Raw genomic sequence first — 23957 nt, 5'->3', positions numbered from 1 at the left:
ATCACTGTTTTGAGGAACCAGAGAAGGGTTTCTTTGGATAGCATTTAGGCCTACGCTGAGAAAGAAAATATCATCAGTTTAAAACGTGAAAGAAGCTTTCTGAGAAACTTCTTTGTGATTTGGGAATTCACGCACAGGGTTACAGCTTAGTCCTCAGGAAGCTGTTTCCTGACACTCTTTTCGTGGAATCTGCAAAGTGAACTTTGGGAGCCCAAAGGGGCCCATGGTGAAAAAGGAAATATCCTCAGATAATAAGTATAGAGAAGTGTTCTGAGAGACTGCTTTCTGATGTGTGACTTCATCACACAGAGTTGCACCCTTCCCGTCTTGGAACAGTTTTCTAACACTGTTGTCGTGCATTCCCCAAAGTGATATTTGGGATCTCAAAGAGGGCAATGGTGAAAAAGGAAATATCCTCATATCAAAACTGGAAAGAAGCCTTCTGAGAAACTGCATTGCGATGTGTGACTGCAACTCACAGAGTTACACGTTTCTCTTCAGTCATCAGTTTGCTAACGCAGTTTTCTGGAAATCTGCAAAGGGATACTTCTTAGCGCAATGAAGCTTACGGTGACATAGGAAATATCCTCAGATGAAATGTTGAAAGAAGCTTTCTTAGACACTTCTTGGTGATGTGTGAATTCATTTCACAGAGTTCACTTATGTTTCTTGGAGCAGTCCATTAACACTGTCTTTGAGGAACCTGAGAAGGGCTTCTTTGGATCGCATTGAGGCCTACGCTGATAAAGGAAATTTCATCAGTTCAAAAAGTGAAAGAATCTTTCTGAGAGACTTCTTTGTGATCTGGGAATTCACGTCACAGTGTTACAGCTTAGTCCTCAGGACACTGTTTGCTAACACTCTTTTCGTGCAATCTGCAACGTTATCTTTGGGAGCCCATATGTGCCCATGGTGAAAAAAGAAATATTCTCAGATAATAACTAGAGAGAAGCTTTCTGAGAGATTGCTGTCTGATGGGTGACTTCATCATACAGAGCTCCACTTTTCTCTTCTTGGAACAGTTTGCTAACACTTTTGTCGTGGATTCTGCAAAGTGATATTTGGGAGCTCATGGAGGGCAACGGTGAAAAAGGAACTATCCTCAGATCGAAACTGGAAAGAAGCCTTTTGGGAAACTGCATTGCGATGTGTGAATGCAACTCACAGAGTTACACGTTTCTCTTCAGTCATCAGTTTGCTAACAGAGTTTTCTGGAAATCTGCAATGGGATACTTCGTAGTGCAATGAAGCATATGGTGACAAAGGAAATATCCTCAGATGAAAACTAGAAGAAAGAAGCTTTCTTAGACACTTCTTGATGATGTGTGAATTCATCTCACAGACTTACACTTACGTTTCTTGGAGCAGTCCATTAACACTGTCTTTGAGGAACCTGAGAAGGGCTTCTTTGGATCGCATTAAGGCCAACGCTGAGAAAGAAAATATCACCAGTCCAAACGTGAAAGAAGCTTTCTGAGAAACTTCATTGTGATCTGTGAACTCAACACACAGTGTTACAGCTTAGTCCTCAGGAAGCAGTTTGCTAACACTCTTTTCGTGGAATCTGCAAAGTGATCTTTGGGATCTCCTAGCTGTTTTGTTTTTCTAAGACCACAAGAGCGGGTACAAAAGAACCAGCGACTAGGCAAGGGTAGGAGCAAAACAGCAAGTTTATTTTGGTCACCTAGCTTCAAGGGAAGAAGGTGGGTAGGGAGAGGTCTGTTGGCCCCCCGACAAAAGGGACCCCCAGAGTCACCTGTACAGCTCTCGAATGGAGTTTCCACAGCCCTGACATCCCGACAGGAGTGGAGGACTGAGGAAGGCCGTGCGTGGCGTGCCTCCGGAGCGGCTTTTCTAGGAGTGGGAGAGCAATAGGCGGGACACGGGCGTGTCAGGGGGCGTTCCACAGGTGCGACCAGGTAAATCTTGGTCTCTTCAGATTGACATCACCTGGCGCATGCCTAGTTGGTCTGCACCTTCCCGGGTCGCCGGCTGGATTTTCGCCCGCGCGGGAAAAGTTGGGGGATGAAGAACCCGGAAGTGCGCCATCTTGCCTCTGTTCATCCAAACAGTCCAACCTTTTATTGATAATAGTGATAAGGGGCGCCGTGGTCTGTCTGGCTACTTCCTGCTGTTAAGGGGCGCTGTTAAGGTCGGGGCCCATGGTTGGCATTTGGATGTACGGATGAAGAATAAAATAAAGCACAGTATTAGTATAGGAACGAGGTATGGAAGCATTTGAGGGTTTGAATGTTAGTGTCTGCTAGGCCTGACTTGCTAACATAATAGCAGCACTCTTCTCTAAGGAAGAGACAAGTGCCTCCTTTTTCAGCTGTAAACAAGCCTAGGGCTTGCCTGTTTTGGGCAGCTACTTAGGCTATTGAGGTAGTTCGGCGCTGAAGGGAGGCCAGGCTTTCAGCTGATTCCAATAACTAGAGGGAGGAAAAACAGCCCGTTTTGACGGGAGTGGCGTACTGGCATGGAAAGTTGCTGGAAAACTCTGCTACTTCTGCCTGGCTGTATAGAGTTAGACTGGGGACCAAGGACACGGGGACATAGAGGGATCAGTTAGTGGCTGTATGGTTAAGAGTTTTAGAGAGAGATCAGTTGCACGAGAAATAGCCTTCAATGGGGGCTGTTTTGGCCTCCATCGGGTGCCTGAGTATGATTACCTCAGGATGAATTTGGAGTTGAATAACGGAAAGGAAGGATTGGGCAGTTGCACGAGAAATAGCCTTCAATGGGGGCCGTTTTGGCCTCCATTGGGTGCCTGAGTATGATTACCTCAGGATGAATTTGGAGTTGAATAACGGAAAGGAAGGATTGGGCAGTTGCACGAGAAATAGCCTTCAATGGGGGCCGTTTTGGCCTCCATTGGGTGCCTGAGTATGATTACCTCAGGATGAATTTGGAGTTGAATAACGGAAAGGAAGGATGGGCAGTTGCACGAGAAATAGCCTTCAATGGGGGCCGTTTTGGCCTCCATTGGGTGCCTGAGTATGATTACCTCAGGATGAATTTGGAGTTGAATAACGGAAAGGAAGGATTGGGCAGTTGCACGAGAAATAGCCTTCAATGGGGGCCGTTTTGGCCTCCATTGGGTGCCTGAGTATGATTACCTCAGGATGAATTTGGAGTTGAATAACGGAAAGGAAGGATGGGCAGTTGCACGAGAAATAGCCTTCAATGGGGGCCGTTTTGGCCTCCATTGGGTGCCTGAGTATGATTACCTCAGGATGAATTTGGAGTTGAATAACGGAAAGGAAGGATTGGGCAGTTGCACGAGAAATAGCCTTCAATGGGGGCCGTTTTGGCCTCCATTGGGTGCCTGAGTGTGATTACCTCAGGATGAATTTGGAGCTGAATAACGGAAAGGAAGGATTGGGCAGTAGCACGAGAAACAGCCTTAAGGAAAACAACTGGCAGAACTATGTACTACTGAGTGTGTTCGGCTGTCTTATGGCCAAGTTTCAGTGATGAGAAAAAAATTGCCATACAGTAGGTGGACTAGCAAAGGTCTGAGTGTATGAGTGAAACAGCAATATAAGTATAAAATGAGACTTCATTTTCAGTGTAGTCACGGAGTGTCCCTTGCCACTGGAGATGTGTCTGGGTCCTCCCATGTGAAAGCAAAAAGGAACTGGCAGTCTGTGTGTAGGGGTATGGTAAAGAAAGCATCCTTAAGGTCTAGCACAGTAAAATAAGTAGAATTGGTGGGGATATGGGACAGAAGGGTGTAAGGGTTGGGAACTACAGGGTGCGTGGGACGGGTGGCTTCATTGACTAGCCGAAGATCCTGTACTAACCTATACATTCCATCTGCCTTTTTAACTGGAAGTATTGGAGTGTTACAGGGGGAATGTGTGCGGACAAGAATATGTTGGCTAAGTAGTCGCATGATAATTGGCTTTAAACCTTGTAGATGTGTTGGAGAGAGAGAGAATTGGGGCGGTTTGGGAAACGAGTGGGATCTTTGAGCTTGACGAGAACTGGTGGGTGTTGAGCAGCTATGACCGGGGTGGAAGTGTCCCACACTTGAGGGTGTACAGAAATAGGGAAGATGGGGGGTGGGGGCGACATAGGAGGAGCCTGTGCACTTGCACAAAGCATGAGCAACAGGTCATGAGGAGGTTGAAGGGGAGTGGATGAGTTGGTGGGAATGTATACGGAGGCCTTTAAGGTGCTCAGGATGTCTCGGCCTAGTAAGGGGGTAGGGCATGAGGGTATAATGAGGAACGAGTGCACAAAGTAGTTGTTGGCCAGGCAGCAATTAAGGAGTGGAGTTTTTCGTGGGTGGATGGCTTTCCGTCTACTCCTACTACAGAGATATCGGATTGAAGGCTAGGTCCAGAGAAGGACGGCAAAACAGAATAGGTAGCCTCGCTATCTATTAAAAAATCAATTGTCTTACCCGCTACCAGGAGAGTTACCCGCGGCTCGGCGAGGGTGATGGAGGTCCCCGAGTCTCAGCACCTTCAGTTGTCGTCATCGTCCAGATGTAGGAGCTGGAAGGAGCTCCCAGGATCCTGGGAAAGGGGGTCACGTGGAGACGCAGCACCTGTTCTCAGGGTGGGGCAATCAGACTTCCAGTGTCCTCCCTGCTGGCAAGCAGGGCAGGGGCTTGCTGGTGGACGAGGCTTAGGACATTCATTGGCCCAATGTCCTGACGCCTTGCACTTATGGCAAGGCTGCGTTGGGGCTCGGGGACCTTGCGGACACCTGTTGGCATAGTGTCCCGCCTTGCCGCACTTATAGCAGGCTCCTTTTGTAGCCTTGGAGTCTGCGGAGTATGTGCTCTCTGGTCTGGGGTTACAACTGGGCCGTAAAGCCGCTGCTAGGAGCTGGGCCTTCTGTTTGAGGCGTGCCTGTCGCACTGCCTCAGCCGTCTCCTCTCTGGAGTTATAGACCTTAAAGGCTAATTTAACCAGGTTCTGTATTGGTGCCTGAGGACCATCCTCTACATTTTGAAGTTTCTTACGAATGTCAGGAGCTGATTGAGAAATGAAATAAGAGGCCAAAATGGTGGCCCCTGTAGGGGAGGCCGGATCTAACCGGGTATATTGGGTTAGAACCTCAGTCAGCCTATTTAAGAATGCGGCTGGATTTTCTTCTGGATTTTGAATAATTTTTTTTAATTTGTTAAAATTTACAGTTTTGTTTGAGGCTGTTTGCATACCAGCCAACAAACACTGAACCATTATGTCTCGCCTACGGTGCCCAGGCTGGTTTGCTTGATAGTTCCAGTCCGGGTCTGCCGAGGGGACTGCTTGCTCCCCTAGTGGGATGGTGGCGTCAGTTAAATGTAGTTGGTTGGCGTGCTGCCTGGTGGCCGCTAGGATGCGCTCTTGCTCCTCAGGGTTTAGGGTGGAGGTTAGGATAACCTGGAGGTCATGCCAAGTTAAGTCATAGGCCTGACAAAGGTATCTAAAAAACTTTATGTAGACGGTGGGATTAGCTGAGAAATCCCCTAAACGCTTCTCAATTTTGGAAAGATCGGCCAATGAAAAAGGGACGTGCACTCTGACTACCCCCTCCGCCCCAGCCACCTCTCGCAAAGGCGCTAACACTGTAGGAGGGTGTGGGGCAGGAGTGGAGGCATCAGCAGGGCACTTAGAGCGGGTGTGTGCAGAGACAGGAGACTCAAGACAGCCAGTTGGGGGCCCGGAAGGAAGCACGGGACTGAGTGGATTACTAGTAGGTAAGGAAAAGGAAGGAGGAGTCCAAGCGGAGGGAGGAGAAGTATAGGGCGGAAGTGAGGGGAAAGCCTAGATCCTCCGGCTGAACAGAAAGGAATGAAGACTCCTCTTTTTTGGGTTCCTGTGGGCCGGCGTCCTTGGCTAGCATAACTTGGGCCAAAGAGCATCGGCTACACAGGTCGGGACGAGAGCGTAAGGCCCAAAAGCCTTGTACGTAATTAATTTCAGACCACTTGCATAGCCACTGGCAGAAATTGCTGAGGTCGATCATGCCACAGTGGAAAGCAAAATTAACTGCTTCCTCCTAAGGTCTTGTTCAAGCTGTAAGGTTTTTAAATTGGCTAGGAGGCACCCTAAGGGGGTGCTCTTTGGAAATTTGGACTGGGGGTTTCCCATTTGTTTCCACTTCACCGACACAATGGACCCAATGGACATGGGAATGGATCCCTGCCTGGCTTCAAAGCGTCCTTTGGAACCAGCAGAGACAGACGAGAGGCTCTTGAAGCCTAAGTGGAGATTACCTTCAGGCAGACGTCTCCGTCCTGAACGGGTCTCCCGAGCCACTTGGTGGCTCCAAATGGACCCCGGACCTGCGCAGGATTTCTGGCCGAGGAAGGTAAAGAGGAGACAAGGGCACTTACCCCAGAGAGGCCGTGAGAGTGAGGGAGGCGGGTCTCAGGTCCTGGTCCGTCTGCTGCGTGGGAGCAGGAGGAGGTTCCTCAACCCTTAGAGGCCTGAGGAGGGGTCTCCTCCCGGGTCTTCGGCACCAACTGTTTTGTTTTTCTAAGACCACCAGAGTGGGTACAAAAGAACCAGTGACTAGGCAAGGGTAGGAGCAAAACTGCAAGTTTATTTTGGTCACCTAGCTTCAAGGGAAGAAGGTGGGTAGGGAGAGGTCTGTTGGCCCCCCGACAAAAGGGGCCCCCAGAGTCACCCGTACAGCTCTAGGACGGAGTTCCCACAGCCCTGACATCACGACAGGAGTGGAGGACTGAGGAAGGCCGCGCGTGGCGTGCCTCCGGAGCGGCTTCTCTAGGTGTGGGAGGGCAATAGGCAGGGCAGAGGCGTGTGAGGGGGCGTTCCACAGGTGCGACCAGGTAAATCTTGGTCTCTTCAGATTGACATCACCTGGCGCATGCCTAGTTGGTCTGCACCTTCCCGGGTCGCCGGCTGGATTTTCGCGCGCGCGGGAAAAGTTGGGGGGATGAAGAACCCGGAAGTGCGCCATCTTGCCTCCGTTCATCCACACACTAGGGGCCCATGGTGAAGAAGGAAATATCCTCAGATAATAACTAGAGAGAAGCTTTCTGAGAGATTGCTTTCTGATGTGTGACTTTATCACACAGAGATCCACCCTTCCCTTCTTGGAACAGTTTGCTAACACTGTTGTCGAGGATTCCGCAAAGTGCTATTTGGGATCTCATGGAGGGCAAGTGTGAAAAAGGAAATATCCTCAGATCAAAACTGGAAAGAATCCTTCTGAGAAACTGCATTGCGATGGGTGAATGCAACTCACAAGGTTACACGATTCTGTTCAGTCATTAATTTGATAAGACATTTTTCTGGAAATGTGCAAAGTGATACTTCTTAATGCAATGAAACTTACGGTGACAAAGGAAATATCCTCAGATGAAAACTAGAAAGAAGCGCTCTTAGACACTTCTTGGTAATGTGTGAATTCATCTCACAGAGTTCCACTTATGTATCGTGGAGCAGTCCATTAACACTGTCTTTCAGGGACTTGAGAAGGGTTTCTTTGGACCGCATTGAGGCCTACGCTGAGAATGAAAATATCATCAGTTCAAAACGTAAAAGAAGCTGTCCGAGAAACTTCTTTGTGATCTGTGAATTCACCTCACAGAGTTCCAACTTAGTCTTCAGGAAGCAGTTTGCTAACACTCTTTTCATGGAATCTGCAAAGTGATGTTTGGGAGCCCATAGGGGCCATGGTGAAAAAGGAAATATCCTCAGATAGTAACTAGAGAGAAGCTTTCTGCATATTGCTTTCTGATGTGTGATTTCATCACACAGAGTTCCACCCTTCCCTTCTTGAAACAGTTTGCTAACACTGTTGTCGCGGATTCCGCAAAGCGTTATTTGGGAACTCATGGAGGGCAATGGTGAAAAAGGAAATATCCTCAGATCAAAACTGGAAAGAAGCCTTCTGAGAAACTGCATTGTGATGGGTGAATGCAACTCAGAGAGCTACACGTTTCTCTTCAGTCATCAGTTTGCTACCACAGTTTTCTGGAAATCTGCCATGGGATACTTCTTAGCGCAATGAAGCTTAAGGTTACAAAGGAAGTATCCTCAGATGAACACTAGAAAGAAGCTTTCTTATACACTTCTTGGTGATGTGTGAATTCATCTCACAGAGTTCCACTTATGTTTCACGGAGGAGTCCATTATCACTGTTTTGAGAAACCAGAGAAGGGTTTCCTTGGATAGCATTTAGGCCTACGCTGAGAAAGAAAATATCATCAGTTCAAAACGTGAAAGAAGCTTTCTGAGAAACTTCTTTGTGATCTGGGAATTCACACACAGGGTTACAGCTTAGTCCTCAGGAAGCTGTTTGCTGACACTCTTTTCGTGGAATCTGCAAAGTGCACTTTGGGAGCCCATAGGGGCCCATGGTGAAAAAGGAAATATCCTCAGATAATAACTAGAGAGAAGTGTTCTGAGAGACTGCTTTGTGATGTGTGACTTCATCACACAGAGTTCCACACTTCCCTTCTTGGAACAGTTTTCTAACACTGTTGTCGTGCATTCTCCAAAGTGATATTTGGGATCTCAAGGACGGCAATGGTGAAAAAGGAAATATCCTCAGATCAAAACTGGAAGGAAGTCTTTTAAGAAACTGCATTGCGATGTGTGAATGCTACTCACAGAGTTACATGTTTCTCTTCAGTCATTAGTTTGCTAACACAGTTTTCTGGAAATCTGCAATGGAATACTTCTTAGAGCAATGAATCTTACAGACAAAGGAAATATCCTCAGATGAAAACTATAAAGAAGTTTTCTTAGACACTTCTTGGTGATGTGTGAATTCATCTCAGAGCGTTCCACTTATGTTTCATGGAGCAGTCCATTAACATTGTTTTTGAGGAACTTGAGAAGGGTTTCTTTGGATCACAATGAGGCCTACGCTGAGAAATAAATATCATCAGTTCAAAACGTGAAAGAAGCTTACTGAGAAACTTCTTTGTAATCGGTGAATTCACGTCACAGTGTTACAGCTTAGTCCTCATGAAGCAGTTTGCTAACACTCTTTTCGTGGAATCTGCAAAGTGATCTTTGAGAGCCCATAGGGGCCCATGGTGAACAAGGAAGTATCCTCAGATGAAAACTAGAGAGAATCTTTCTGAGAGATTGCTTTCTGATGTTTGACATCATCACACAGAGTTCCACCCTTTCCTTCTTGGAACAGTTTGCTAACACTGTTGTCGTGGATTTTGCAAAGTGATATTTGGGAGCTCATGGAGGCAATGGTGAAAAAGGAAATATCCTCATATGAAAACTGGAAAGAAGCCTTCTGAGAAACTGCATTGCGATGTGTGAATGCAACTCACAGAGTTAACACGTTTCTCTTCAGTCATCAGTTTGCTAACACAGTTTTCTGGAAATCTGACAATGGGATACTTCTTAGCGCATTTAAGCATTACGGTGACAAAGGAAATATTCTCAGATGAAAACTAGAAAGAAGCTTTCCTGGACACTTCTTGGTGATGTGTGAATTCATCTCACAGAGCTTACACTTACTGTTTCGTGGAGCAGTCCATTTACACTGTCTTTGAGGAACCATGAGAATGGCTTTCTTTGGATCGCACTGACGCCTATGCTGAGAAAGAAAATATCACCAGTTCAAAACGTGAAGGAAGCTTTCTGAGAGACTTCATTGTAGATCTGTGAACTCACGTCACAGGGTTACTGCTTAGTCTTCAGGAAGCAGTTTTCTAACACTCGTTTTAGTGGAATCTCCAAAGTGCATCTTTGGGATTCCGTAGGGTTCCATGGTGAAAAAGGAAATAGTCCTCAGATAATAACTAGAGAGAAGCTTTCTGAGAGATTGCTTTCTGATGTGTGACTTCATCACACAGAGTTCCACCCTTCCCTTCTTGAAACAGTTTGCTAACACTGTTGTCGTGGATTTTGCAAAGTGATATTTGGGAGCTCATGAAGGGCAATGGTGAAAAAGGAAGTATCCTCAGATCAAAACTGGAAAGAAGCCTTCTGAGAAACTGCGTTTCAATGTGTGAATGCAACTCACCGAGGTACACGTTTCCCTTCAGTCATCAGTTTGCTAACACAGTTTCCTGGAAATTGGCAATGAGATACTTCTTAGCGCAATGAAACTTACGGTGACAAAGGAAATATCCTCACAAGAAAACTAGAAAGAAGCTTTCTTAGACAATTCTTGGTGTTGTGTGAATTCATCACACAGAGTTCCACCTATGTTTCATGGAGCAGTCAATTAACACTGTCTTTGAGGAACCTGAGAAGGGTTTCTTTGGACCGCACTGAGAAAAACGCTAAGAAATAAAATATCATCAGTTCAAATCATGAAAGAAACTTTCTGAGAATCTTCTTTGTGATCTGTGACTTCACCTCACAGAGTTACAGCTTATTCCGCAGGAAGCAGTTTGCTAACCCTCTTTTCGTGGAATCTGCAAAGTGATCTCTGGAAGCCCATAGGGGCCCATGGACAAACAGGAAATATCCTCCAATAATAACTAGAGAGAAGCTTTCTCAGAGATTGCTTTCTGATGTGTCACTTCATCACACTGAGTTCCACCCTTCCCTTCTTGGAACAGTTTGCTAACACTGTTGTCCTGGATCCTGCAAAGTGCTATTTGGTATCTCATGGAGGGCAATGGTGACAAAGGAAACATCCTCAGATCAAAACTGGAAAGAAGTCTTCTGAGAAAAGGCATTGCGATGTGTAAATGCAACTCACAGAGTTAGACGTTTCTTGTCCGTAATCACTTTGGTAGCACAGTTTTCTGGAAGTCTGCAATGGAATACTTTTTAGCCTTATGCAGCTGACGGTGACAAAGCAAATATCCTGAGATCAAAAACTGAAAGAAGCTTTCTGTGAAATTGCTTTCTGATGTGTGACTTCATCTCTCAGAGTTACACCACTCTTTGTTGGAGCCGTTTCCTAGGACTGTTTCTGTGGATTCTGAGAAGTGCTATTTCGGATGGGATTGAAGAGTAGAAGGACAAAGGAAATATCCTACGAGAAAAAGGGGAAAGAAGCTTTCAGAGAAACTGCTTTGTGATGTGTGAATTCTTTTCACAGTGTTACACCACCCTTTCATGGGGTAGTTTGCTAGCACTCATTTTGTGGAACCTCAGAAGTGATGTCTTGGATATCGTTGAATCCCATGGTGAATAAGGACGTATCCTCAGACAAACCTGGAGAAAAGCTTTCTCAGAAACTTCTTTGTTGTGGGTGAATTCAGCCCACAGGTGGCCATCATAGTTTTCACTGAGAAGCTTAATAGCAGACTTGTCACAGAATTTGCAATAGGACACAAGGTGGAGCTCCGAATCCACAAGTAACCACATCTTTAAAAAAAAGAATATTTCTGAGATACCACTTTGTGATGTGTGAATTCAAACCACTGAGTTACACCTGTGTTTCGTGGGGCCGTTGCCTAGCTCTATTTGTGGGGAATCTGAGAACTGAAATTTCGTATCCCTTTAAGACTACGGGTACAATGGAAATAGCCTCCAATAAAAAACAGAAAGAAGCTTCCTGAGAAACTTCTTTGTGATCTGTGAATTCACCTCACAGAGTTATAGCTTAGTCCTCAGGAAGCGGTTTGCTAACACTCTTTTCGTGGAATCCGCAAAGTGATCTTTGAAAGCACATAGGGGCCCATGGTGAAAAAGGAAATATCCTCAGATAATAACTAGAGAGAAGCTTTCTGAGAGATTGCTTTCTGATGTGTGACTTTATCACACAGAGTTCCACCCTTCCCCTCTGGAACAGTTTGCTAACACTGTTATGGATTCTGCAAAGTGATATTTGGGAGCTCATGGAGAGCAAAGATGAAAAAGGAAAGATCCTCGGATCAAAACTGGAAAGAAGCCTTCTGAGAAACTGCATTGCGATGTGTGAATGCAACTCACAGAGTTACACGTTTCTCTTCAGTCATCAGTTTGCTAACACAGTTTTCTGGAAATCTGCCATGGGATACTTCTTAGCGCAATGAATCTTATGCTGACAAAGGAAGTAACCTCAGATGAATACTAGAAAGAAGCTTTCTTAGAGAATTCTTGGTGATGTGTGAATTCAACTCACAGAGTTCCACTTATGTTTCATGGAGCAGTCCATTATCACTGTCTTTGAGGAACCGGAGAAGGGTTTCTTTGCATCGCTTTTAAGCCTACGCTGAGAAAGAAAATATCATCAGTTCAAAACGTGAAAGAAGCTTTCTGAGAAACTTCTTTGTGATCTGTGAATTCACCTCACAGAGTTACAGCTTAGTGCTCAGGAAGCCAATTGCTAACAGTCTTTTCGTGGAATCTGCAAAGTGAGTTTTGGGAGCCCGTTGGGGCCCATGGTGAAAAAAGAAATATCCTCAGAGAATAACTAGAGAGAAGCTTTCTGAGAGATTGCTTTCTGATGAGTGACTTCATTACACAGAGTTCCACCCTTTACTTCTTGGAACAGTTTGCTAACACTGTTGGCATGGATACTGCAAAGTGATATTTGGGAGCTCATGGAGAGCAATGGTGAAAAAGGAAATATCCTCCGATCAAAACTGGAAAGAAGCCTTCTGAGAAACTGCATTGCGATTTGTGAATGCAACTCATGGAGTTACAGGTTTCTCTTCATTCATCAGTTTGCTAACACAGTTTTCTGGAAATCTGCAATGGGATACTTCTAAGCGCAATGAAGCTTACGGTGACAAAGGCAATATCCTCAGATGATAACCAGAAAGCATCCTTCTTAGACACTTCTTGGTGATGTGTGAATTCATCTCACAGAGTTCCACTTATGTTTCGTAGAATAGTCCATTAACACTATCTTTGAGGAACATGAGAAGGGCTTTTTGGATCGCATTGAGGCCTAGGCTGAGAAAGAAAATATCATCAGTTAAAAACGTGAAAGAAGCTTTCTGAGAAACTTCTTTGTGATCTGTGAATTCACCTCACAGTTACAGCTTATTCGTCAGGAAGCAGTTTGCTAACACTCTTTTCATGGAATCTGCAAAGTGATGTTTGGGAGCCCATAGGGGCCATGGTGAAAAAGGAAATATCCTCAGATAGTAACTAGAGAGAAGCTTTCTGCATATTGCTTTCTGATGTGTGATATCATCACACAGAGTTCCACCCTTCCCTTCTTGGAACAGTTTGCCTACACTGTTGTCGTGGACTCTGCAAAGTGATATTTGGGGCTCATGGAGGGCAATGGTGAAAAAGGAAACATCCTCAGATCAAAAGTGGAAAGAATCCTTCTGAGAAACTGCATTGTGTTGTGTGAATGCAACTCACAGAGATACACGTTTCTCTTCAGTCATCAGTTTGTTAACACAGTTTTCTGGCAATCTGCAATGGGATACTTCTTAGTGCAATGGACCAAACGATGACAAGGGAAGTATCCTAAGATGAAAACTAGAAAGAAGCTTTCTTAGACACTTCTTGGTGATGTGTGAATTCATCTCACAGAGTTCCACTTATGTTTCGTGGAGCACTCCATTAACACTGTCTTTGAGGAACCTGAGAAGGACTTCTTTGGATCGCATTGAGGCCTATGCTGAGAAAGGAAATATCATCAGTTCAAAACGCGAAGGAATCTTTCTGAGAAACTTCTTGTGATCTGGGAATTCACGTTACAGGGTAACCGTTTAGTCCTCAGACAGCAGTTAGCTAACACTCTTTTCGGGGAATCTGCAAAGTGATCTTTGGGAGCCCATAGGGGCCCATGGTGATAAAGGAAATATCCACAGATAATAACTACAGAGAAGCTTTCTGAGAGATTGCTTTCTGATGTGTGACTTCATCACACAGAGTTCCACCCTTCCCTTCTTGGCACAGATTGCTAACACTGTTGTCGTGGATTCTGCACAATGATATTTGGGAGATCATGGAAGGCAATGGTGAAAAAGGAAATACCCTCAGATCAAACCTGTAAAGAAGCCTTCTGAGAAACTGCATTGCAATGTGTGAAGCCAACTCACAGAGTTACACGATTCTCTTCAGTCTTCAGTTTGCTAACACAGTTTTATGGAAATGTGCAATGGGATACTTCTTAGCGCAATGAAGCTGACGGTGACAAAGGAAATATCCTCAGATGAAAATTAGAAAGAAGCTTTGTTAGACACCTCTTGGTGATGTGTGAATTCAATGCACAGATTTCCACTTACGTTTCGTGGAGCAGTCTAATATCACTGTCTTTGAGGAACCTGAGAAGTGTTTCTTTGGATCGCATTGATGCCTACGCTGAGAAGGACAATATATTCAGTTCAAAACGTGAAAGAAACTTACAGGGAAACTTCTTTGTGATCTCTGAATTTACATCACAGAGTTACAGATTAGTCCTCAGGAAGCAGTGTGCTAACACTCTTTTCGTGGTATCTGCAATGTGATCTTTGTTAGCCCGTAGGGGCCCATGGTGAAAAAGGAAATATCCTCAGATAATAACTAGAGAGAAGCTCTCTGAGAGATTGCTTTCTGATGTGTGACTTCATCAAACAGAGTTCCACCCTTCCCTTCTTGGAACAGTTTGCTAACACTGTTGTCGTGGATTCTGCAAAGTGATATTTGGGAGCCCATGGAGGGCAATGGTGAAAAAGGAAATATCCTCCCATCAAAACTGGAAAGAAACCTTGTGAGAAACTGCATTGCGATGTGTGAATGCAACTCAAAGAATTACACTTTTCTTGTCCGTGATCACTTTGCTAGCACAGTTTTCTTGAAATCTGCATTGGAATACTTCTTAGCCCTATGCAGCCAACGGTGACAAAGCAAATTTCCTCAGATCAAAAACTGAAAGAAGCTTTCTGAGAAATTGCTTTCTGATCTGTGACTTTATCTCTCAGAGTTACACCACTCTTTGTTGGAGCCGTTTCCTAGGACTGTTTCCGTGGATTCCGAGAAGTGCTATTTCGAATGGGTTTGAAGAGGAGAAGGACAAAGGAAATATCCTCCAAGAAAAAGGGGAATGAAGCTTTCAGAGAAACTGCTTTGTGATGTGTGAATTTATTTCACAGTGTTACACCACCCTTTCTTGGGGTAGTTTGCTAGCACTCATTTTGTGGAATCTCAGAAATGATGTCTTGGATATAGTTGAATCCCATGGTGAATAAGGAAGTATGCTCAGAAAAACCTGCAGAAAAGCCTTCTCAGAAACTTCTTTGTTGTGGGTGAATTCAGCCCACAGATGGCCATCATTGTTTTCACTGAGAAACTTGCTAGCAGAGTTGTCGCAGAATCTGCAATAGGACACACGGTGGCGCACCAAGACCACAAACAACATCATCTTAAAAGAGAAATAATCTTTCTGAGAAACCGCTTTGTGAGGTGTGAATTCAAACCACTGAATGACACCTGTGTTTTGTGGGGCCGTTGCCTAGCTCTGTTTGTGTGGAATCTGAGAACTGATATTTCGGACCCTTTGAAGACAAAGGGGCCAATGGAAATACCCTCCGATAAAAATCAGAAAGAAGCTTACTGAGAAACTCCTTTGTGATCTGTGAATTCATCTCACAAAGTTACAACTTAGATCTCAGGAAGCAGTTTGCTAACACTCTTTTCGTGGAATCTACAAAGTGATATTTTGGAGCCCATTGGGGCCCATGGTGAAAAAGGAAATATCCTCAGATAATAACTAGAGAGAAGCATTCTGAGAGATTGCTTTATGATGTGTGACTTCACCACACAGAGTTCCACCCTTCCCTTCTTGGAACAGTTTGCTAACCCTGTTGTCGTGGATTCTGTAAAGCGGTATTTGGGAGCTCATGGAGGACAATGGTGAAAAAGGAAATATCCTCAGATCAAAACCGGAAAAGATGCCTTCTGAGAAACTGCATTGCGATGTGTGAATGCAACTCACAGAGTTACACGTTTCTTTTCCGTGATCACTTTGGTAGCACAGTTTTCTGGAAATCTGCAATGGAATACTTCTTAGCTTTATGTAGCTGACGGTGACAAAGGAAATATCCTCAGATCAAAAACTGAAAGAAGCTTTCTGAGAAATTCCTTTCTGATATGTGACTTCATCTCTCAGAGTTACACCACTCTTTGTTGGAGCCGTTGCCTAGGACTCTTTCCGTGGATTCTGAGAAGTGCTTTTTCGGATGCGTTTGAAGAGGAGAAGGACAAAGGAAATATCCTCCGAGAAAAAGGGGAATGAAGCTTTCAGAGAAACTGCTTTGTGATGTGTGAATTCATTTCACAGTGTTACACCACCCTTCCTTGGGGTAGTTTGCTAGCACTCATTTTGTGGAATCTCAGAAGTGATGTCTTGTATATCGTTGAATCCCATGGTGAATAAGGAAGTATCCTCAGACAAAGCTGCAGAAAAGCCTTCTCAGAAACTTCTTTATTGTGTCTGACTTCAGCCCACAGATGGCCATCATTGTTTTCACTGAGAAGCTTCCTAGCAGAGTTGTCACAGAATCTGCAATAGGACACACTGTGGAGCTCCGAGACCACAAATAATCTCATCTTAAAAAAAAATAATCATCTGAGTAACCGCTTTGTGATGTGTGAATTAAAACCACTGAGATACACCTGCGTTTCGTGGGGCCATTCCCCAGCTCTGTCTGTGTGGAATCTGAGAATTGATATTTCGGATCCCTTTGAAGACAACGGGGCCAATGGAAATAGCCTCCGATAAAAATCAGAAAGAAGCATACTGAGAAACTTCTTTGTGATCTGTGAATTCATCTCAGAGAGTTACAACTTAGATCTCAGGAAGTAGTTTCCTAATACTGTTTTCGTGGAATCTTCAAAGTGATATTTGGAAACCCATAGGGGCCAATGGTGAAAAAGGAAATATCCTCAGATAATAACTAGAGAGAAGCTTTCTGAGAGATTGCTTTCTGATGTGTGACTTCACCACACAGAGTTCCACACTTCCCTTCTTGGAACAGTTTGCTAACACAGTTGTCGTGGATTCTGCAAAGTGATATTTGGGAGCTCATGGAGGGCAATGGTGAAAAAGGAAATATCCTCAGAACAAAAGTGGAAAGAAGCCTTCTGAGAAACTGCATTGCGATGTGTGAATGCAACTCACAGAGTTACACGTTTCTCTTCAGTCATCAGTTTGTTAACACAGTTCTCTGGAAATCTGCCATGGGATACTTCTTAGCGCAATGAAGCTTACGGTGACAAAGGAAATATCCTCAGATGAAAACTAGAAAGAAGCTTTCTTAGACACTTCTTGGTGATGTGTGAATTCATCTCACAGAGTTCCACTTATGTTTCATGGAGCAGTCCATTAACACTGTCTTTGAGGATCCTGAGAAGTGTTTGTTTGGAACGCATTGAGGCCTACGCTGAGAAAGCAAATATCTTCACTTCAAAACGTGAAAGAAGATTTCTGAGAAACATCTTTGTGTCTGGGAATTCATCTCACAGGGTTACAGCTTCGTCCTCAGGAAGCAGTTTGCTAACACTCTTTTCGTGGAATCTGCAAAGTGATCTTTGAGAGCACTTAGGGGCCCATGGTGAAAATGAAATTTCCTCAGATAATAACTAGAGAGAAGCCTTCTGAGAGATTGCTTTCTGATGTGTGACTTCATCCCACAGATTTTCACCCTTCCCGTCTTGGAACAGTTTGCTAACACTATTGTCGTGGATTCTGCAAAGTGATATTTGGGAGATCATGGAGGGCAATGGTGAAAAAGGAAATATCCTCAGATCAAAACTGGAAAGAAGCCTTCTGAGAAACTGCATTGCCATTTGTGAATACAACTTACAGAGTTACACGTTTCTCTTCAGTCATCAGTTTGCTAACATAGTTTTCTGGAAATGTGCAATGGGATACTTCTTAGCGCAATGAAGCTTGCGGTGACAAAGGAAATATCCTCAGATGAAAATTAGAAAGAAGCTTTCTTACACACTTCTTGGTGATATGTGAATTCATCTCACAGGGTTCCACTTATGTTTCGTGGAGCAGTCCATTAACACTGTCTTTGAGGATACTGTGAAGGGCTTCTTTGGATCGCATTGAGGCCTGTTTCATCTGAGGATATTTCCTTTGTCACCGTAAGCTTCATTGTGCTACGAAGTATCCTTTTGCAGATTTCAGTAAAAATGTGTTAGCAAAATGATGTCTGAAGACAAACGAGTAACTCTGTGAGTTGCATTCACACATCGCAATGCAGTTTCTCAGAAGGCTTCTTTCCAGTTTTGATCTGAGGAATTTTCCTTTTTCATCATTGCCCTCCAAGAGCTCCCAAATAGCACTTTGCAGAATCCACGACAACAGAGTTAGCAAACTGTTCCAGGAAGAGAAGGGTGGAACTCTGTGTGATGAAGTCACACATCAGAAAGCAATCCCTCAGAAAGCTTCTCTCTAGTTACTATCTGAGGATATTTCCTTTTTCACAATGGGCCCCTATGGGCTCGAAAAGATCACTCTCCAGATTCCACGAAAAGAGTGTTAGCAAACTGCTTCCTGTTGACTAAGCTGTAATTCTGTGAGGTGAATTCACGGATCACGAAGAAGTTTCTCACAAAGCTTCTTTCACGTGTTGAACTGATGATATTTTCTTTCTCATCGTAGGCCTCAAAGGGATTCAAAGAAACACTTCTCAGTTTCCTATAAGACAGTGTTAATATACTGATCCATGAAACATAAGTGGAACTCTGTGAGATGAATTCACACATCACCAAGAAGTGCCTATGAAAGCTTCTTTCTAGTTTTCATCTGAGGATATTTCCTTTGTTAACATAAGTTTCATTGCACTAAGAAGTATCCCATTCCAGATTTCCAGAAAATTGTGTTAGCAAACTGATGACTGAAGAGAATCGTGTAACTCCGTGAGTTGAATTCACACATCGCAATGCAGTTTCCCAGAAGGCTTCTTTACAGTTTTGATATGAGGATATTTCCTTTTTCACCATTGCCCTCCATGAGCTCCCAAATATCACTTTGCAGAATCCACGACACCAGTGTTAGCAAACTATTCCAAGAAGGGAAGGGTGGAACACTGTGTGATGAAGTCACAAATCAGAAAGCTATCTCTCAGAAAGATTCTCTCTAGTTATTATCTCAGGATATTTCCTTTTTCACCATGGGCCCCTATGGGCTCCAAAGATCGCTTTGCAGATTCCACGATAAGAGGGTTAGCAAACTGCTTCCTGGGGATTAAGCTGTAAACCTGTGACATGAAATCCCAAATCACAATGAAGTTTCTCAGAAAGCTTCTTTCACTTTTTGAACTGATGATATTTCCTTTCACATTGGAGGCCACAGTGCGATCCAAAGAAGCCCTCCTCAGGTTCCTGTAACACAGTGTTAATGGACTGCTCCACGAAACATAAGGGGAACTGTGTGAGATGAATTCACACATCACCAAGAAGTGTCTAACAAAGCTTCTTTCTACTCTTTAATCTGAGGATATTTCCTTTATCACCGTAAGTTCCATTGCAACAAGAAGTATCCCATTGCAGATTTCGAGAAAACTGTGTTAGCAAACTCATGACTGAAGAGAAACGTGTAACTCTGTGAGTTGCTTTCACACATCGCAATGCAGTTTCCCAAAAGGCTTCTTTCCAGTTTTCATCTGAGGATATTTCCTTTTTCACCATTGCCCTTCATGAGCTCCCAAATATCACTTTGCGGAATCCACTACAACAGTGTTAGCAATCTGTTCCAAGAAGGGAAGTGTGGAACTCTTTGTGATGAAGTCACACATGAGAAAGCAATCTCTCAGAAACCTTCTCTCTAGATACTATCTGAGGATATTTCCTTTTTCACCATGGGCCCCTATGGGCTCACAAAGATCATTCTGCAGGTTCCATGAAAAGAGTGTTAGCAAACTGCTCCCTGAGGAATGAGATTTAACACTGTGAGGTGAATTCACAGATCACAAAGAAGTTTCTCAGAAAGCTTCTTTCACGTTCTGAACTGATGATATTTTCTTTCTCTTTGTAGGCCTCAAAGCGATCCAAAGAAACCCTTCTCAGGTTCCTCAAAGACAGTGTTAATAGACTGCTCCATGAAACATAAGTGGAACTCGTTGAGAGGAATTCACACATCACCAAGAATTGTCTAAGAAAGCTTCTTTCTAATTTTCATCTGAGGATATTACCTTTGTCACATTATGCTTCATTGCGCTAAGAAGTATCCCATTGCAGATTTCCAGAAACTGTGTTAGGAAACTGATGACTGCAGAGAAACGTGTAACTCTATGAGGTGCATTCACACATCGCAATGCAGTTTCTCAGAAGGCTTCTTTCCACTTTTGATCTGAGGATATTTCCTTTCTCACCATTGCCCTCCATGACCTCCAAATGTCACTTTGCAGAATGCACGACAACAGTTTTAGCAAACTGTTCCAAGAAGGGAAGGGTGGAACTCTGTGTGATGAAGTCACACATGAGAAAGCAATCTCTCAGAAACCTTCTCTCTAGATATTATCTGAGGATATTTCCTTTTTCACCATGGGCCCCTATGGGCTCCCAAAGATCACTTTGCAGATTCCACGAAAACAGTGTTAGCAAACTGCTTCCTGAGGACTAAGCTGTAACCCTGTGAAATGAATGCCCAGATCACAAAGAAGTTTCTCAGAAAGCTTCTTTCTCGTTTTGAATTGCTGATATTTAATTTCTCAGCTTAGGCCTCAATGCGATCCAACCCTTCTCAGTTTCCTCAAAGACATTGTTAATAGACTGCTCCACGAAACATAAGTGGAACTCTGTGAGATGAATTCACACATCACCAAGGAGTGTCTAGGAAAGCTTCTTTCTAGTTTTCATCTGAGGATATTTCCTTTGTCACCGTAAGCTTCATTGCACTAAGAAGTACCCCATTGCAGATTTCCAGAAAACTGTGTTAGGAAACTGATGACTGAAGAGAAAACTGTAACTCTGTGAGCTGCATTCACACATCGCAATGCAGTTTCTCAGACGGCTTCTTTCCAGTTTTGAGCTGAGGATAATTCCTTTTTCACCATTGCCCTCCATGAGATCCCAAATATCACTTTGCAGAATCCATGACATCAGTGTTAGCAAACTGTTCCAAGAAGGGAAGGGTGGAACTCTGTGTGATGAAGTCAGACATCAGGAAGCAATCTCTCAGAAAGCTTCTCTCTAGTCATTATCTGAAGATATTTCGTTTTTCACCATGGGCCCCAAATGGCTCCCAAAGATCACTTTGCAGATACCATGCAAAGAGTGTTAACAATCAGCATCCTGAGGACTAATCTCTAACTCTGTGAGGTGAATTCACAGATTACAAAGAAGTTTCTCAGAAAGCTTCTTTCACGTTTTGAACTGATGATATTTTCTTTCTCACCATTGGTCTCAATGCGATCCAAAGAAGCCCTTCTCTGGTTCCTCAAAGACAGTGTTAACGGACTGCTCCATGAAAAGTAAGTGGAACTCTGTGAGATGAATTCACACATCACCAAGAAGTGTCTAAGAAAGATTCTTTCTAATTTTCATCTGAGGATATTTCCTTTATCAAGGTAAGCTTCATTGCGCTAAGAAGTATCCCATTGCAGATTCCCAGAAAACTGTGTTATCAAACTGATGACTGAACAGAAACGTGTAACTCTGTGAGTTGCCTTCACACATCGCAATGCAGTTTCTCAGAAGACTTCTTTCCAATTTTGATCTGAGGATATTTCCTTTTTCACCATTACCCTCCATAAGCTCCCAAATATCACTTTGCAGAATCCACGACATCAGTGTGAGCAAACTGTTCCAAGAAGGGACGGGTGGAACTCTGTGTGAGGAAGTCCCACATCAGAAAGCAATCTCTAAGAAAGCTTCTCTCTAGTTATTATCTGAGGATATTGCCTTTTTCACCCTTGGCCCCTATGGAGTCCCAAAGATCACTTTGCACATTAAACGAAAAGAGTGTTAGCAAACTGCTTCCTGAGGACTAAGATGTAAAGCTGTGCGTGAATTCTCAGATCACAGAGAAGTTTCTCAGAAAGATTCTTTCACGTTTTGAACTCATGATATTTCCTTTCTCAGCCAAGGCTTCAATGCGATCTAAAGAAACCATTCTCAGGTTCCTCAAAGACAGGGTTAATGGACTGCTCCACGAAACATAAGTGGAACTATGTGAGATGAATTCACACATCACCAAGAAGTGTCTAAGAAAGCTTCTTTATAGTTTCCATCTGAGGATATTTCCTTTGTCACCGTAAGCTTCATTGCCCTAAATCCATTGCAGATTTCCACAAAACTGTGTTAGCAAACTGATGACTGAAGAGAAACGTGTAACTCTTTGAGTTGCTTTCACACATGGCAATGAAGTTTCTCATAAGGCTTCTTTCCAGTTTTGGTCAGAGGATATTTCCTTTTTCACCATTGCCCTCCATGAGCTCCTAAATATCACTTTGCAGAATCCATGACAACAGTGTTAGCAAACTGTTCCAAGAAGGGAAGGGTGGAACTCTGTGTGATGAAGTCACCCATGAGAAAGCAATCGCTCAGAAAGATTCTCTCTAGTTATTATCTGAGGATATTTCCTTTTTCCCCATGGGCCCCTATGGGCTCCCAAAGATCATATTGCAGATTCCACGAAAAGAGTGTTAGGAAACTACTTCCTGAGGACTAAGATGTAACCCTGTGAGGTGAATACACAGATCACAAAGAAGATTCTCAGAAAGCTTCTTTCATGTTTGTAACTGATGAAATTTTCTTTCTCAGCGTAGGCCTCAATGCGTTCCAAAGAAACTCTTCTCAGGTTCCTCAAAGAGAGTGTTAATGGACTGCTCCACGAAACTTAAGCGGAACTCTGTGAGATGAAATCGCACATCAACAAGAAGTGTCTAAGAAAGCTTCTTTCTAGTTTTCATCTGAGGATATTGCCTTTGTCACCGTAAGCTTCATTGCGATAAGAAGTATCCCATTGCCGATTTCCAGAAAACTGTGTTAGCAAACTGATGACTGAAGAGAAACGTGTAACTCTGTGGGTTGTATTCACCCTTCCCAATGCAGTTTCTCAGAAGGCTTCTTTCCAGATTTTATCTGAGGATATATCCTTTTTCACCATTGCCCTCCATGAGCGCCCAAATATCCCTTTGCAGAATCCACGACAACAGTGTGAGCAAACTGTTTCAAGAAGGGAAGGGTAGAACTCTGGGTGATGACATCACACATCATAGAGCAATCTCTCAGATAGCTTCTCTCTAGTAATTATCTGAGGATATTTACTTTTTACCATGGGCCCCTACGAGCTCCCAAAGATCAATTTGCAGAATCCATGACAACAGTGTTAGCAAACTGTTCCAAGAAAGGAAGGGTGGAAATCTGTGTGATGAAGTCACACATGAGAAAGTGAACTTTCAGAAAGTTTCTCTCTAGTTATTATGGGAGGATATTTCCTTTTTCACCATGGGCCCCTATGGGCTCCCAAATATCACTTTGCAGTTTCCAGGAAAAGAGGGTTAGCAAACTCCTTCTTGAGGTCTAAGTTTTAAGTCTGTGAGAAGAACTCATTGATCAGAAAGAAGTTTATCAGAAAGCTTCTTTCACGTTTTGAATTGATGAAATTTCCTTTGTCAGCGTAGGCCTCAATGCGATCTAAAGAAGCCCTTCTCAGGTTCCTCAAGACAGTGATAATGGACTGCTCCACGAAATGTAAGTGTAACTCTGAGACGAATTCACACATCACCAAGAAGTGTCTAAGAAACTTCTTTCTAGTTCTCATCTGAGGATATTTCCTTTGTCACCGTAAGCTTCATTGCGCTATGAAGTATCTAACTGCAGATTACAAGAAAACTGTGTTAACAAACTGATCACTGAAGAGAAACGTGTAACTCTGTGAGTTGCATTCACACATCGCAATGCAGTTTCCCAGAAGGCTTCTTTCAAGTAATAATCTGAGGATATTTCCTTTTTCACCATAGCCCTCAATGAGCTCCCAAATATCACTTTGCAGAATCCACGACAACAGAGTTAGCAAACTGTTCCAAGAAGGGAAGGGTGGAACTCTGTGTGATGAAGTCACACATCAGAAAGCAATCTCTCAGAAAGCTTCTCTCTAGTTATTATGTGAGGATATTTCCTTTTTCACCATGGGCCCCTAAGGGCTCCCAAATATCACTTTGCAGTTTCCACAAA

Source organism: Rhinopithecus roxellana, chromosome 15, assembly GCF_007565055.1.
Source record: "Rhinopithecus roxellana isolate Shanxi Qingling chromosome 15, ASM756505v1, whole genome shotgun sequence".
Classification (NCBI taxonomy): Eukaryota; Metazoa; Chordata; class Mammalia; order Primates; family Cercopithecidae; genus Rhinopithecus; species Rhinopithecus roxellana.
This window is presented reverse-complemented; position numbering follows the sequence as displayed.